Source organism: Apaloderma vittatum, unplaced genomic scaffold (assembly GCF_000703405.1).
Source record: "Apaloderma vittatum isolate BGI_N311 unplaced genomic scaffold, ASM70340v1 scaffold21670, whole genome shotgun sequence".
Classification (NCBI taxonomy): Eukaryota; Metazoa; Chordata; class Aves; order Trogoniformes; family Trogonidae; genus Apaloderma; species Apaloderma vittatum.
Window position 1 is genome coordinate 11071 of NW_009693169.1, and position 12075 is coordinate 23145.

General features: G+C 48.9%; 1 protein-coding gene across 1 annotated transcript in view; it reads left to right on the plus strand.

Moving 5' to 3' along the window:
- The window catches only part of RNF216 (ring finger protein 216), a gene marked incomplete at its 5' end in the record, with an annotated part of 54395 nt that overhangs the window by 9761 nt on the left and 32559 nt on the right, over window positions 1-12075 (plus strand). The gene's annotated exons all lie outside the window — the stretch shown is intronic.

Below are 12075 nucleotides of genomic sequence, written 5' to 3' on the forward strand. Positions count from 1 at the left end.
CCCGCTGCAGAAAGGTAATTAGGGAATACGTCACCATTTAGTCTCTTCGGGAGTGTTGGGCAGGAGAGCTGGGCGGACAGCTCACACTTCCTAGCAGCGGGTGAATGAATCTCTAATGTGGCTGCACAGGGCAGCAGTTGAAGTATTTGCTGGATCCTACTGATGAAGGTGTGTGGCTGGACAGGTGAATTTCAGGGCAGTGTTGATAAAGACAACAGTATTCCTTTCTTTCCTTGGAAGATGTTGGCTGAAAAAGCTTATGGACTTCGTAGGCTGCTGTCTTGCACATTCAGAAAAGTTTTAGGTGAACAAGTTGCTGGATGTTTAAAAGGCATAAAACCAAATTGTAATCCTTGATCTTATGAAGCTTCTTGAGAATGAGCTGAAGCAACCTTACGTGCTACCCTTAATAGAGTTACCATCTGCGCTTTTCTTGCGTGCTGTCACCTGAATACGGATTCGGTTGGAAGCAACAGAGAACTCGTTGGAAGAACTCACTGCCATGCAAGCCATTCAAAGGGCAAAAGTTTTGTGTTCCTCTCCGAGTTTGCCAATAGCCATAACGGGAGAATCCTCAGGCCCCGCAGGGGGATGGAGCAGGGAAAACTTTCTGCTTCTGCACCATCTGTTCTGGGGGGGAAATGGAAGCATAGAAATGCATTTCCCAGTCTCCTGAATGTCTGCAGAGCCCCTTACGTCTGGTGCCAGTGAGCCGAGGCAGCACAGTTATCAGGGCGCAGCACTGAAGCTACAAGGCGGCTTGCGCAACTTTAGCCACAACAATGAATTCTCATGCAATATTCCGGGAACTGCCGGTTCCCCAGCAGAGATTTCTGCTAGTCAGTGAAATTCCTCTTGAATGCTTGTAGCTGCCATAGCTTTAGGTTCTTACTGTGATGTGATACCACAGTTTGCCTGTATGGAGAAACGAGTAGGAAGTCAAATTCTGTTGTCAGGAGAAGTTGAAGTTGCCAGCAGTGAACTTTGCATTCCGTAGAGCAAATTGAACTTACTGAGGGGACAAAGCTGCTTATGAAAGACGCACAATTCGTTTTCAGTCTCTAATCTCCAGATATGTTTTGCTAACATCTGACTGGCATGTAGGAAAGAAATGTAGTTCTGATGGATTGTCCAGGTGTCATGAGTTGAGGAGGTTTGTTAGTCACTAGGTGGCGATGTTGATTCACGTTTAAATCAAAGATTTTTTTGTTACCGTTTTTGCAAAAACAAGAGCTGTTTTCGAAATGTACATGTGTCAGCACCATGGAACAGAATTCAGGCTTGAAGAACATGAACGCTTCAGTGTGCAAAATGTATTGAAATCGCTTTTTTTCACTAAAATGTGTAATGCAGCACCGTAACTGTGATAAGAGAGGTCAGTGCTGAAATGCTCCTTTCCTTCTGGTTTGCTGTTTCATTTCCTTCCTAGCGTACTGCCTGTCCCCCCCTCCCTGGGGCTGCAGCATTCCAGTGGGCTGGATTTCTGGTTTCCTGGACAGCTTGTGTTGATTCATAAGCTGAAAATCTGCTGAGTAGCTTTGTGCTCTTCTTAGAAGTCTTGAACAACTTTAGGATTTGAAGTCGAGGGTGAGGAATTTGGAGAGCAGGATGTGGTGTTCTCACAGCATCAGCTGCACTGGTTCATATTCCGGCTATCTTGTCTCTCTCCAGAATGAAGAATTTCAGTTAATGCTCTCGCTTGCAGGAAACTGTTGCCCTTAGGGAGGAAAAGGCTAATCTGGGGAGCTCTGCAGAGGTTGGAGAGGATGCACTGGCTTTGCTAACAGTGCCTCTGGCAGCCTCGGTGGTGGTGATGACTGATCCTGGAAGGAGTCCCGCTCCGGTTGGAAAGCCTGCGCTTGCATAGCTGAACCTAAAGTGAGGGGAAGTGTGGAAAGGGAAAGGTCAAAATGTGTCTCTCGTGAAACCTTAAGGCTCTTTGAGGGTGGGGAGAGGAAGACCAGATGGTGGACCTGTTGTGTTTCTCTGCTCCATCACCTGGATCCTTTGTCTTGCTTTGAGAGTTCATGTTGATACTCCCAGGTTTTCCTTTAAATCTTGCAGAGGGGTTGATTCATATTTGGGCCAGCTATGGATGTGTTGTAAAGTAATGATAGGAACCAGCTGGCAACCTTCTTTTTGGCTGTATGTCTGTATGCTCGATACCAAGTAGAACTCAGGTCACACCCAGGTCACTGTTCGTGCGTCTCACCTGTAGTTTCAGTCCTTTGCACCTTACAGGGACCAAAACATGACTAATTGTAACCTGAGCAATGGGCAGAGCTGCCGGTCAGTGACTCAACGGCTGCACGGAGAGCATGCAGATGAGCCTGCACCATCTGCCGGGGCCACTGTGGCTCCAGCTGCGTGGTGTGAAGCTTGGCTCCGAGTTGTGTGGCCAGGGCTTGAATCTTAATGTCGCAAACGACGGGGTGTAAGAAAATTATCCAAGGAAAAACCTTGCCCAAGCCACCCTCTAGTTGCGTTCAGTGCATGTGCAGTCTGAGCAGGTACTGAGGGAGAGGCAGCTTTTGCTCAGACCTATCTGTCTTTTGAGGTTTTGCTCTTTAACAGGTTTCTGACCATGTGTGGGGCCAGACTTCCCAGGGGCAGGAGGGTCTTACTCTCTGTAGGAATCCCTGTATGGAAGCAGTGCTTGAATTTCTTGTCTTAACAATGGCGTGACTCTCCTCCCTGTGCTCTGTCACAGCAAACTAAAGCTGGCAATTTGGGTAAAACCAGGAAAGGCGTGTGTTGCTTTTTGACTTGTACAGCACTGGGAAGCGAGCGTGCACTTTTGCAAGGTGGGGGAAGTACTGTTTCCCGCTAGAAAAGGAAGTCCATCCTCTCAGCCCCAGCCTCCCTCCTCCCAAGCCCCGGCATTGTCGGAGAAGACAAGGCTTTTGTTCCTGAGCTTCTTGCTGCTCTCCGTGTTGTGGGTGGGGGAGATGGTCTCCCCTCTTTGCAGTCTCAGCACAAAGCACTGCAGGGCTTTCAGCCAGCGAAGAGTTGGGGAGGTGAAAGCTGCCGTTGCCATGGAAATGGTGTATGCAGGGAGCAGCAGCGCTGTCCCTCTGGTGCTAGAGAGCTCGAAACCCTCTGACACTCATTTCATAGCCAGGCCACATTGCAGGGACTTGCAGTTCCAAAGCTTTCCCTTAAAAAAAAAATCTCCTTTGCAAAGCTAAAGGTTTCTGTTGCTTTGTAGCGCCGAGTTGTTGTCTGCCTGGCCAAGAGGAGAGGATGGGGTATGGCTGCGTGGCGCTGAGTCGCATCATCCCCAGCCGGGGCGGCTGCTGCCCAAACTGTTAATGAGGTTGTGTTTGGGGAGCGAGTTTGCCTGCTGGGCACCTCAACTGCCGCCCTGGAAAAATGAGCGTTGATGTGCCTGGGTCGGATGGATAAAATTCTCCGCTCTTTTGCCTTTTCGTTTTCAGGTTAGGCACTCCGGCCGCAGCAATCCTGGTGTGTACCTTTTAATTTGCAGGACTACGACTTGGTGTTTTAGGCGACTTCTTTTTATGCTGCTTAGAACGTCTCGGGATTGATTTCAAGGTGCTGGCTAGGAACAGATGCACCCAGCTGCTTTTAACCTTCATTTTCTGTTGGAAGCGAGACAGGTTTAAGCTTGTACAGAGCTCTGCCCGCCAAACTGTGTCTGAACACGGCTTCTCTTAGCAGGGTGCTAACGCTGCATCCACAGCCCCTGTTAATAAACCTTCAGCTGCGTCGTACGCTTTGCGGCAACTTGGACGTGAGTGGCCTCGCTGAAAGAAACGGTTGCGTGACCAACAAGATTTCAAGTTACAGAAGGAGCCAAGGAACGTGCTGCAGTGCCTGTAATCCCTGTACCTGGGGTGGTGATGGGGCATCGGGCTCCTGGTGGTTCAGAGATGGGTAATGAGGCAGCCCCAGCCACTGATGTGGCCATTACAAAGTGTTTTATAGGGTGCAAGGGGAAACATTTGTGTAATGGAGTACCCAGCAGCAGGGGATGTGTGCAGGATGACCCAGCATTCCAAGGATGGCAGCCAACGCGTAGCACAGGGCCTGTTACTTCTGTGCCAGAGGCTGACCCGGAGCTGCCCTGCCCGACTCCAGATGCGCTGGGGTTTTAGGCTGAGGCTCTATCAAGATTTGTCGCTGGTAGAGGGGGTGTGTGCAACATGGAAAAAATGAGAAGAAAAAAAAAAAATTTGTTCTGGTTGGAGAAATTGAGCTTGTCCAAAATGCCTCAGAGTAGGATGTGCATATGGAGAATTACTTAATTCTCCTTGTTTTGCAACATGTTTTCCCAGCTGTTGAAGGCTGCTGTCTCGCTCAGCTTCCTGACAGCAGCGCAAACATTTTGAAGGTCCCATGGCCCCTTCTCGTTCTCTGTTCAGCCGTTCTCATTGCTGCTCTCTGTGTGCTTTTCCTTGAGCCTCTTTATTTAGATTTGATTGTTACTTAGAGCTTAGCCCCGCAGCTTTAGTGGCGGGCAGGGCTGAAGGTGGCACTCCCTTGTGGCAAACCCCTGGAATTTCCTTCTGGTGGCAGCGACTTTAAGGCCCAACTCCCACCTTTAAATTCCCGTCCTCCTGTGTCTGTGTGACTGCAGAATCTGTTGGGTTGAGGAAGAAAGGGCAATGCAGCGTGGACGACGTTACTGCATGTCTTACCGGGTGGTTTGGGAATGGAGCACTCGTGCCTCCATACGCTTTTGTCCAGAGGCCTGTCTCCTGCTTGTCAAGGCCGGCAGAATGGTCTTGACCATATTTTCATGACTCTGCCGTCATCATCCTCAGCGTTGCATCCCTGCAACCTCCAGCTCCGGAACTCTCGACTTTCTCCTCCAGCTCGGTGCCTTCGCTGCACCCTTTTTAAACGAGCGGCGTGCATAGGAACGCTCTCCGCTCTCGTCCTGCCAAAACCACAACAAATGGCAAGTTTCCGTCTGTCATCTCAGCTCGACTCTGAGGCACTCCGTGGCTGGGCAGGCGATTTTCATTTTTCTTCCATAAAAGGACATTGAAACTCGTCTGCAGCGGCGGGGCTCCACGCTGCAGGCAGGGCGAGCAGTGATGCTATCGAGGGCAGCGCTGCAGCAGGAGTGCCAGCGATTTCCCTATCGCTCCTCAAAGGGATGGGCAGGAGGGGAGGGACCAAAGCCCAAGGTGGGGTTGAGGTGACTGTAGGCGGCAGATAACGCCCAGCTAGATTTAATTGCCAAGTTCTAAAGGAAAATAGATAACAGGAGAGTGCTCCTGGTACAACAAAGCCTTAAAAGTACAGTCCCGTGTAGGAAGAGGACGCGTGTGCTGAACCACGCGGTCAGTCCCATCGAGGCGTGTAGGGTCAGATTTGCACAGGGAGTGCTGAGGATGAAGGGATCTTCTCATCCCCAGCTTTGTGCTGGGCAAGATACTTACCTTCCAGGGGGCCTGCAAGGGAAACAAGGAAAGCCACGTGCCAGGGGCTCTTGTTGCTTCCCTGGAAGCTGGATGGTGCGTGCCCGCAGCCTGCTCTCTGGCTGAGAGGGAGCATCTGGGAAAGCCAGGCACCAGAAGTGAGTTGCCCTCCCCGGGAGAGAACTTGTTTTCTGGTGTATGCTCAGTCTGGGCCAGGAGCAGTTACAAGAATTGAGTTGTCCCAGCAGCAGTTTGCTCCTAAATGGCTCTTTCCAGAGAGGAGGCACAGTGACCAGTGTGGAATCACTCCTTGCCTTGGCTGTGTACCTGCCACCCTCCCTCGGGACACGTAGAAAAGGGCTGTAGGAGCTCCAAGAGCACCTCAGCTGGAAAGAGGGTAGAAGCGAGCTGGGTTCGTTGCTGTGGTGGGATGGAGAGACTCCATCAGTGGGAGCTCAGGTGCTACTGCTTTTACAAGGTCAAGTCTATTTATGCAGCAGTATGTGGAAATGCTTCACTTGATAAATGAGTCTGACAGAGGAGGAGAGGGCGAAGCCCAGCCTGGAAATAGTTGTGAGCAAAGGGGTCAGTTTAGATGGGGTATCTGTCTCTTAGAGGGGGAAAAAAAAAAAAAAAGCTGCTGAAAGCCAGAACTCAAAGTAGTCCCTTTAAAAATAGACTGTGTAAGTCAGTGCAATTTCAAGCAACAAAGCTTAGTCCTGTGCTTGCTTTCTGCCTTATATAGCAATATCCATTGAGTGAAAAGGCAATTCCCCTACTGTTTACTGACCAGTGAATACCCCTTTGTCAGGTCCATAAGAGGTAGCAGCACTATCTTCCTTTTGTAGCTTTGTCCTTTGCCGAGGACAGGTCCAGAGGTAATAATCTGAGCACAACTTCATGTGGGGATGGGAACTGCAGCCTCAGCAGTCTCTTCTTGCTTTCTCTGGAAGGACCCTGAAGGCTGTAGTTGTGCTGAGGACTGAGCAGAGGCTGAGGCCTGTGGAGACCAAGATGAGCTCTAAGCTTTGCATTTTCCTCCCAGATCCCTTGAAAAGGGAAGGGAGCAGAGGTGTTCTACCATTTCATCCAGGGAACAAGAGAGGGAGTAATGTAACGTGATTGCCCTAACATCAGGGAGAAATGCAAAACTTCTGTACAGACCAGAGTGCTCCGATTGCTTGATTTGTTTGATTTTTAAACAGAAAGTAACTTAGCCTGTCTCCCCGCAACAGGCAGTGATGCCACCGAGCTGCCCTGGGACAGCTGTGGGAGCTCAGTACAGGTACCTCCACAGCGGCAGGGGCGAGTTTAAGGTTAAAACTCTACCTGATGCTACTTGTATTTGTAGAGCATCAGAGCAGGGTTATCGTTTCGCTGCTGCAGTGGAAATGGAGGTTGGAGAGGATGGAAAAAGCCTGTTCCCAAGGCAAATTAAAAACATTGTTCTGACCTTAGTCAAGAAGCTACATCTTCCTTCTATTTCCTCCCCCTCACATTCCTGTCGTAGTAATCACTGATCTCTAACCTCAGCTTCATCTGCCACAGCTAACCACTTTAAAAACGCACTCAAAAAACCCCAACTCTCCGCGTACACCTCATTGTGCGGCACCTTAGCGCTTCCAGGGCAGAGCTATCTTTGGAGGGGCGTGAGTCAGCAGCAGAGGTTTTGAATAGCGTTGTGTCAGGGCAGCTGATGACTCTCCTTTGGGCCAGAGAGCGGAGATGGCCTAACCTGGCGTGTGTTACTGCGAGGAGGTGTTTTGCTTCTCCTTTCTGTTTGCACAGAAACAGATTTCAGCAAATGACACAGTCATCAGACTTCCTGAGCTAACACAAGGCTGCTGCAGACAGTGTCCATTTTGGAGGCTGTCAGTAGAGTTTGTTTCCTAATTTGGTCACAGTGTGCTGAGGGCTGACCTGCTTTCCTTTTTCTTTTTTTTTTTTTTTTCTTTTTAAAAACACCCATCCTTTTATATCGTCGTCGCAGAGGGGAAGCTGTTTGTACCGGAGAACCTCTAGGTCCTCTTGCTTCCTCTCTGCAGAGGAAGTGATACTTGAAAGCTCTCTTTGAAAAAGCAGTGCAGTTCTGAAGCTGGTCGTTCCATTTTTCTTATTTCCCTCCTTTGCCACTCGTTTGTGAGCTCATCTCAACGAGCCTGCTGGCTTTCTGTCCCTTCTGGGTGGTCATCTGAGCCCTTCCTGCTGGAGGACTTTGGAATAGTTCTCTTTTAGAGACAGAGTGAGCTGTGCAGCAGTTGAACAGTAACACTGATAAACTGATGCATTGAAATATATATTGCAAGAGAGAGAGAGATGTGGGTGATTTGAGTTAATGGAAAGAGCCACGTGCTTTGTTTTGTTTCATACATCAACACTAGCAAGGGACCTGGTACCGTGTGGGAAGCTGCAAATGCCAAACATGGGGAGAAGAAATAAGTGTGCCTGGTCAGTTCTGCTAAATGACCTTTAAAAGTTAGCTCATGTCTTGCAAATCCTGAAGAAAATTAGGGACCGCCAACTCCTTTAGAAGGTGTTGGACCAGAGTCAGCCCCCAACAAGCTGCCTTTCTGGCGTGGGGAGACAGTTTAGCCCTCGCACTGTCAATGTGAGTTTTCATTCATTATTAGGAACAGCTCAGGAATCAACACCAAATTTCCTTCATTACTTTTACTTCTGTGCAGGACTGAGCAGGAAAAGGAAATGAGAAAAGGAACAGAAAAAAAAGTTTCCACGTGATGCAGCTGCGGGAGGTTTATTCAGTGCCGTTGGGAGGCTTGTGTGCCTGACACGGTGGTGAATCTGTCGGTGGAGGAGACTCCTTGGCCTTGGAAACCCAGGGAGATATGCTGGGTTACCGATTCCAAGCCAGGACTATTTTGAGTTCAGAGTACATGCCATAAACAGCTTCAGCAGAGCCTCAGGCTAAGGTGCACCAGGAGCAGCTTGATTAGTGACGTTAAAGGTTTGACTGGAGGTGGGCAGGTACAGGCTGGTCTCTGTGGAAGTTCCTCTGGAGAGAGGAAAGCTGGGTGTGCGTTGTGTGTGGGGCGGCAGGTTCCTCTTGACCTCTGGAACATGACTAACAGAGAAACGGGAACATGAAGTGGTGAGACAGCAATTTTAGAGGGAGAGAGGGAAGGTGAAACAGAAGTTTTCTTCTAATTTAGTAAAAATCACCTCTGTGTGTCATTCTTATTTGCATATTATCTTCTAATTAGCCATGACTGACTCACCCACCACTTCCACCTGAAAGGAACGACATGTTTTGAAGTACATGGTTTATAATCTCAGTAGGCCAGCATTTCTTCTTCTCCTCCTCCCTCCCCTTCCAGTGCCCCCCAAAATGCATTCTCTTACCGCTTTTAACCTTCAAGCCTCTTTTTCTTCCGCTCTCTCTCTGCTACTACTCTTGCATTATTAATGGGCCTGTAGCAATTCAGCCAGAACACTGACATTACTAATTACTACTTGTAGCAGAGGAATGAGGAGCAAGGTAGAAACTGGGTCAGGAAACGTTTTCATCATAAAATGATGGCATCAGAACCGGGGAGCAGAACCCTTTGTACGAGCAGATTTGCGTTGGAGATGGCCTCTGTCACCCAGTAGCCTACCTACGCCGCACGCGTCCTCCTCCCAAATTTGCTCCGTGCAGATGGGAATCCCATCTCGCGTGCATAAAAAGCTTAATGGACCTGTAATTTCCAGGAGCAGAGGAATGGGGTGATGTGTTGGGTTCTGCCTGGTAGCACTTTGAGCATCACAAAATTCATGGGCTCTTCATTGTGGGCGCGGGATTGGGAAGCCCCTTCCCTTGTTGGTGTCAGTGGCTGAGGAAGCGTAAGTGGCTGCGTTTATTTTCTGCATTCAGCGAGAGCACATCGCACTCGCTGCGTTCAGATTGTCCTTGGTGGTACCAAGGGCATCCTACAGCAGCAAACAGCTCTCTGCGTGAGAGAATATGGCTGCTATGAAATCAGAACAAGAACGTTGTTTTGAGGATGCAGCCATTAACCCCTGAATCCGGGGCCGCTGTGGGCGTCAGGAATTGCCCGTTTCTGGTTAACGGAGCTGAGCACGCGTTTGGGAATCCAGCGTCCCTTTGGAGACCTGGCGTGAACAGTCGTGCTGTGCCCCTCGAGAGAGGGGCAGGTGTGAAAAGGGAGCTGCCATTTACTGTAAAACGTACCAGCCCTTACGGTAGGTGGCAGTTGGAAAAGGTAATCTCTGTAAGCGCACGCTCGCTGCTTTGCAGCAGTTAGCTGGAATACACGGGTCAGCAATAAAACACAAATACAAAATCGATCGGTGTGTGCTGGCCAAAGGCTGGAGTTCATCTCCCCCAAAAGGTGCTTTAAAAGAAAAAAAAGACAGTGTGAAGTCAAACCTCTGCCAGAGGTGTGCATACGCTGGCTGGTGATGAGGGGACGTCTCGGGGTGAACTGGTCAGCTCCAGACGGTGGCAGATTCCTTGGAAATCTCTTGGCGACAGGGAAAGGGACTGTGTGCTTCTTCCCTCTCGGTCTTGCTGGTCCCAGGACGTGTGACCGCCTGTGCGTGCGTCGGTTGGGTGACGCTGCTTTTGGATGGAACTGGGCAAGCATCAAAGCGATTTGCGCTTGGTCCCCTCCAGAGGAATTCTTGACCCGCTTCATTTATGTTCCCGACAAAGCCGGGAGGCCGGCACACGAGCAGCGTGACTCCCTCGCAAGTCAGATGGTGACTCGCACAAAGCCAACTGGATATTTAGGCCAGGCAGACTTGACAATATCCCCTTTCAAAGATTATCCTTTAAACTGTCCTAGTCGCACAGCGCCTTTGGCGCCTGCCTGAGCCTTTTGTGGGGATGAACAGTATTTAAAAGAGAGGCTGGCTACTCTAATCTCTTCTCCACGGGCTGGAAAAAATCTATCCTGCTGTAGCTAGCCAACTTTATTTCTCTAACTGATCGTAATAAGTGTAGGGCTCTTAAATCCTGGCTCATGTTTTATCCGTGGTGTTGGTGAGGCTGTCTGTTATCTTGAAGCGAGCCCACAGCAGAGCTTTGCTCGTGCGGCTTAAGGCGTTTGAGGGAGAGCAGGCGATCTTGTGAAGTGGGAGCTGATGATAGGCAGTAATTTCTACCACATATCTAATAAGGCCGTTGTGGAGCTGAGGAGGTCCAGAGTTTACAACCCCAGTATTCCCTCTTTTTTTTGTTGTTTTTGTTAAAGGCAAGTACTCGTTTGCTTTTAACACCAAGCGTTGTCAGTAACGAAAATGCTTTCTCTGTCCAAAATTTCATGTGCACGTATTTAATTAAAAGGCGACAGGGTTAATGAAGCTTTGAGTGCATAAGGCTTCGTTCCCTGAATTTAATTTTCTTTAATTGCTCCAGAGAATGAAATTCCCAGCTGTGATTGTCCCCTAACTTGTGAATTAAGGAACTGGAAAGGGACAATTTGAATTATCTCATTCTGTGCCAGCTTCTTCCTCTTCTACTCATTTTTCATCTCTTTGGTTAAAAGAGGATTAGATAAAAATGCCTTCTTAAGTCAGTGTTTTATCTTTGTAGTGGAATTGGCAGAGCTGTGAGCTGCTGACACCTCAGACACTGGGAATGGGGTGAAAAACGGGGAGTGGTTGTGCAGATCATGTCATTTGTCCCTCATGTATTGCAGAAGATTGGGAATAAATCTGGTTTTTATTCTTCTCTCACCTCCAATACCTGCTGCCACATTCAGGATCAGGAGGGTTAAGTTAACTAAGTGCCACAGCCCAAATCAAACCACCCTTCACTAGCATGCGGCTTGGGGACACAAAAAAAAGGGGATATTTTTGAGAATGCTTGTTTACCGGAGCGTGTGAGTAGTGGTTCTAGTGCCCAAGACTTCCATGAGATCAAGGTCTTTGTGGTCCACTTGTGTTAGCTGGTTGTGTGAGCTCATGGTCCAAGCTCTGCGAAGCTCTGTAAAAAGGCAGAAATCTAAAACACAGCAAGTCCACAAACCAGCGAAATGATCAGTGATGGAAACAGCCGATCGCGTTCCTGACTTCGTTATGACAAAAACTTACGACCCTTGCTGAACGCCCCCGTATGTGGCGTGCTCTGTCTCTGTTTGTGACAGATGCTGTCAGCTATTCCAAGGCTACCGTAGGTTTTTATGTGTCCTCGTGGGCTTGTTAGCAACTCCAGCCTTGACTTGATGGTTAATAGAAAGGAAAGCTTCCAGCAGCAACAGAAGACATCAAGGGTTAATTTAATGCACATTGAACACTGGAACAATATGTAGGGGTTTGCCTTTTGGAGGTCCTAGCTATCAAAAATCCTTGCAGAAAATACATAGTAGCATCCCTGTGATCTGGCAGAGACTTGCCGTAACTGTCCAGTGTGTGGTACTGGTAGATGAGCATTCCCTGTGTGAACATTGCAGTTAAAAAAATTCAGTGACTTTCTGGCATTCTTTAATCCCTCCTTATTTCCAGTCAGCCTACTCCTCTTTGGCTGGATCAGTGCAAATACCTTTCAAGCTTGCACTTCTGGCCTGAAGGAAACCACCTGTATTTTTTTTCTACTACATAACACTTCTCCTGCGTCTTAGATGGTTTAAGCAACCTCCTCCCCGTTGAATAACTCATGGCTGGGTCGTCATGCCAGGGGCTGGGAGGTCCAAGCCCTGGCCCATGCCTGGTTGCTCCTCCCGCC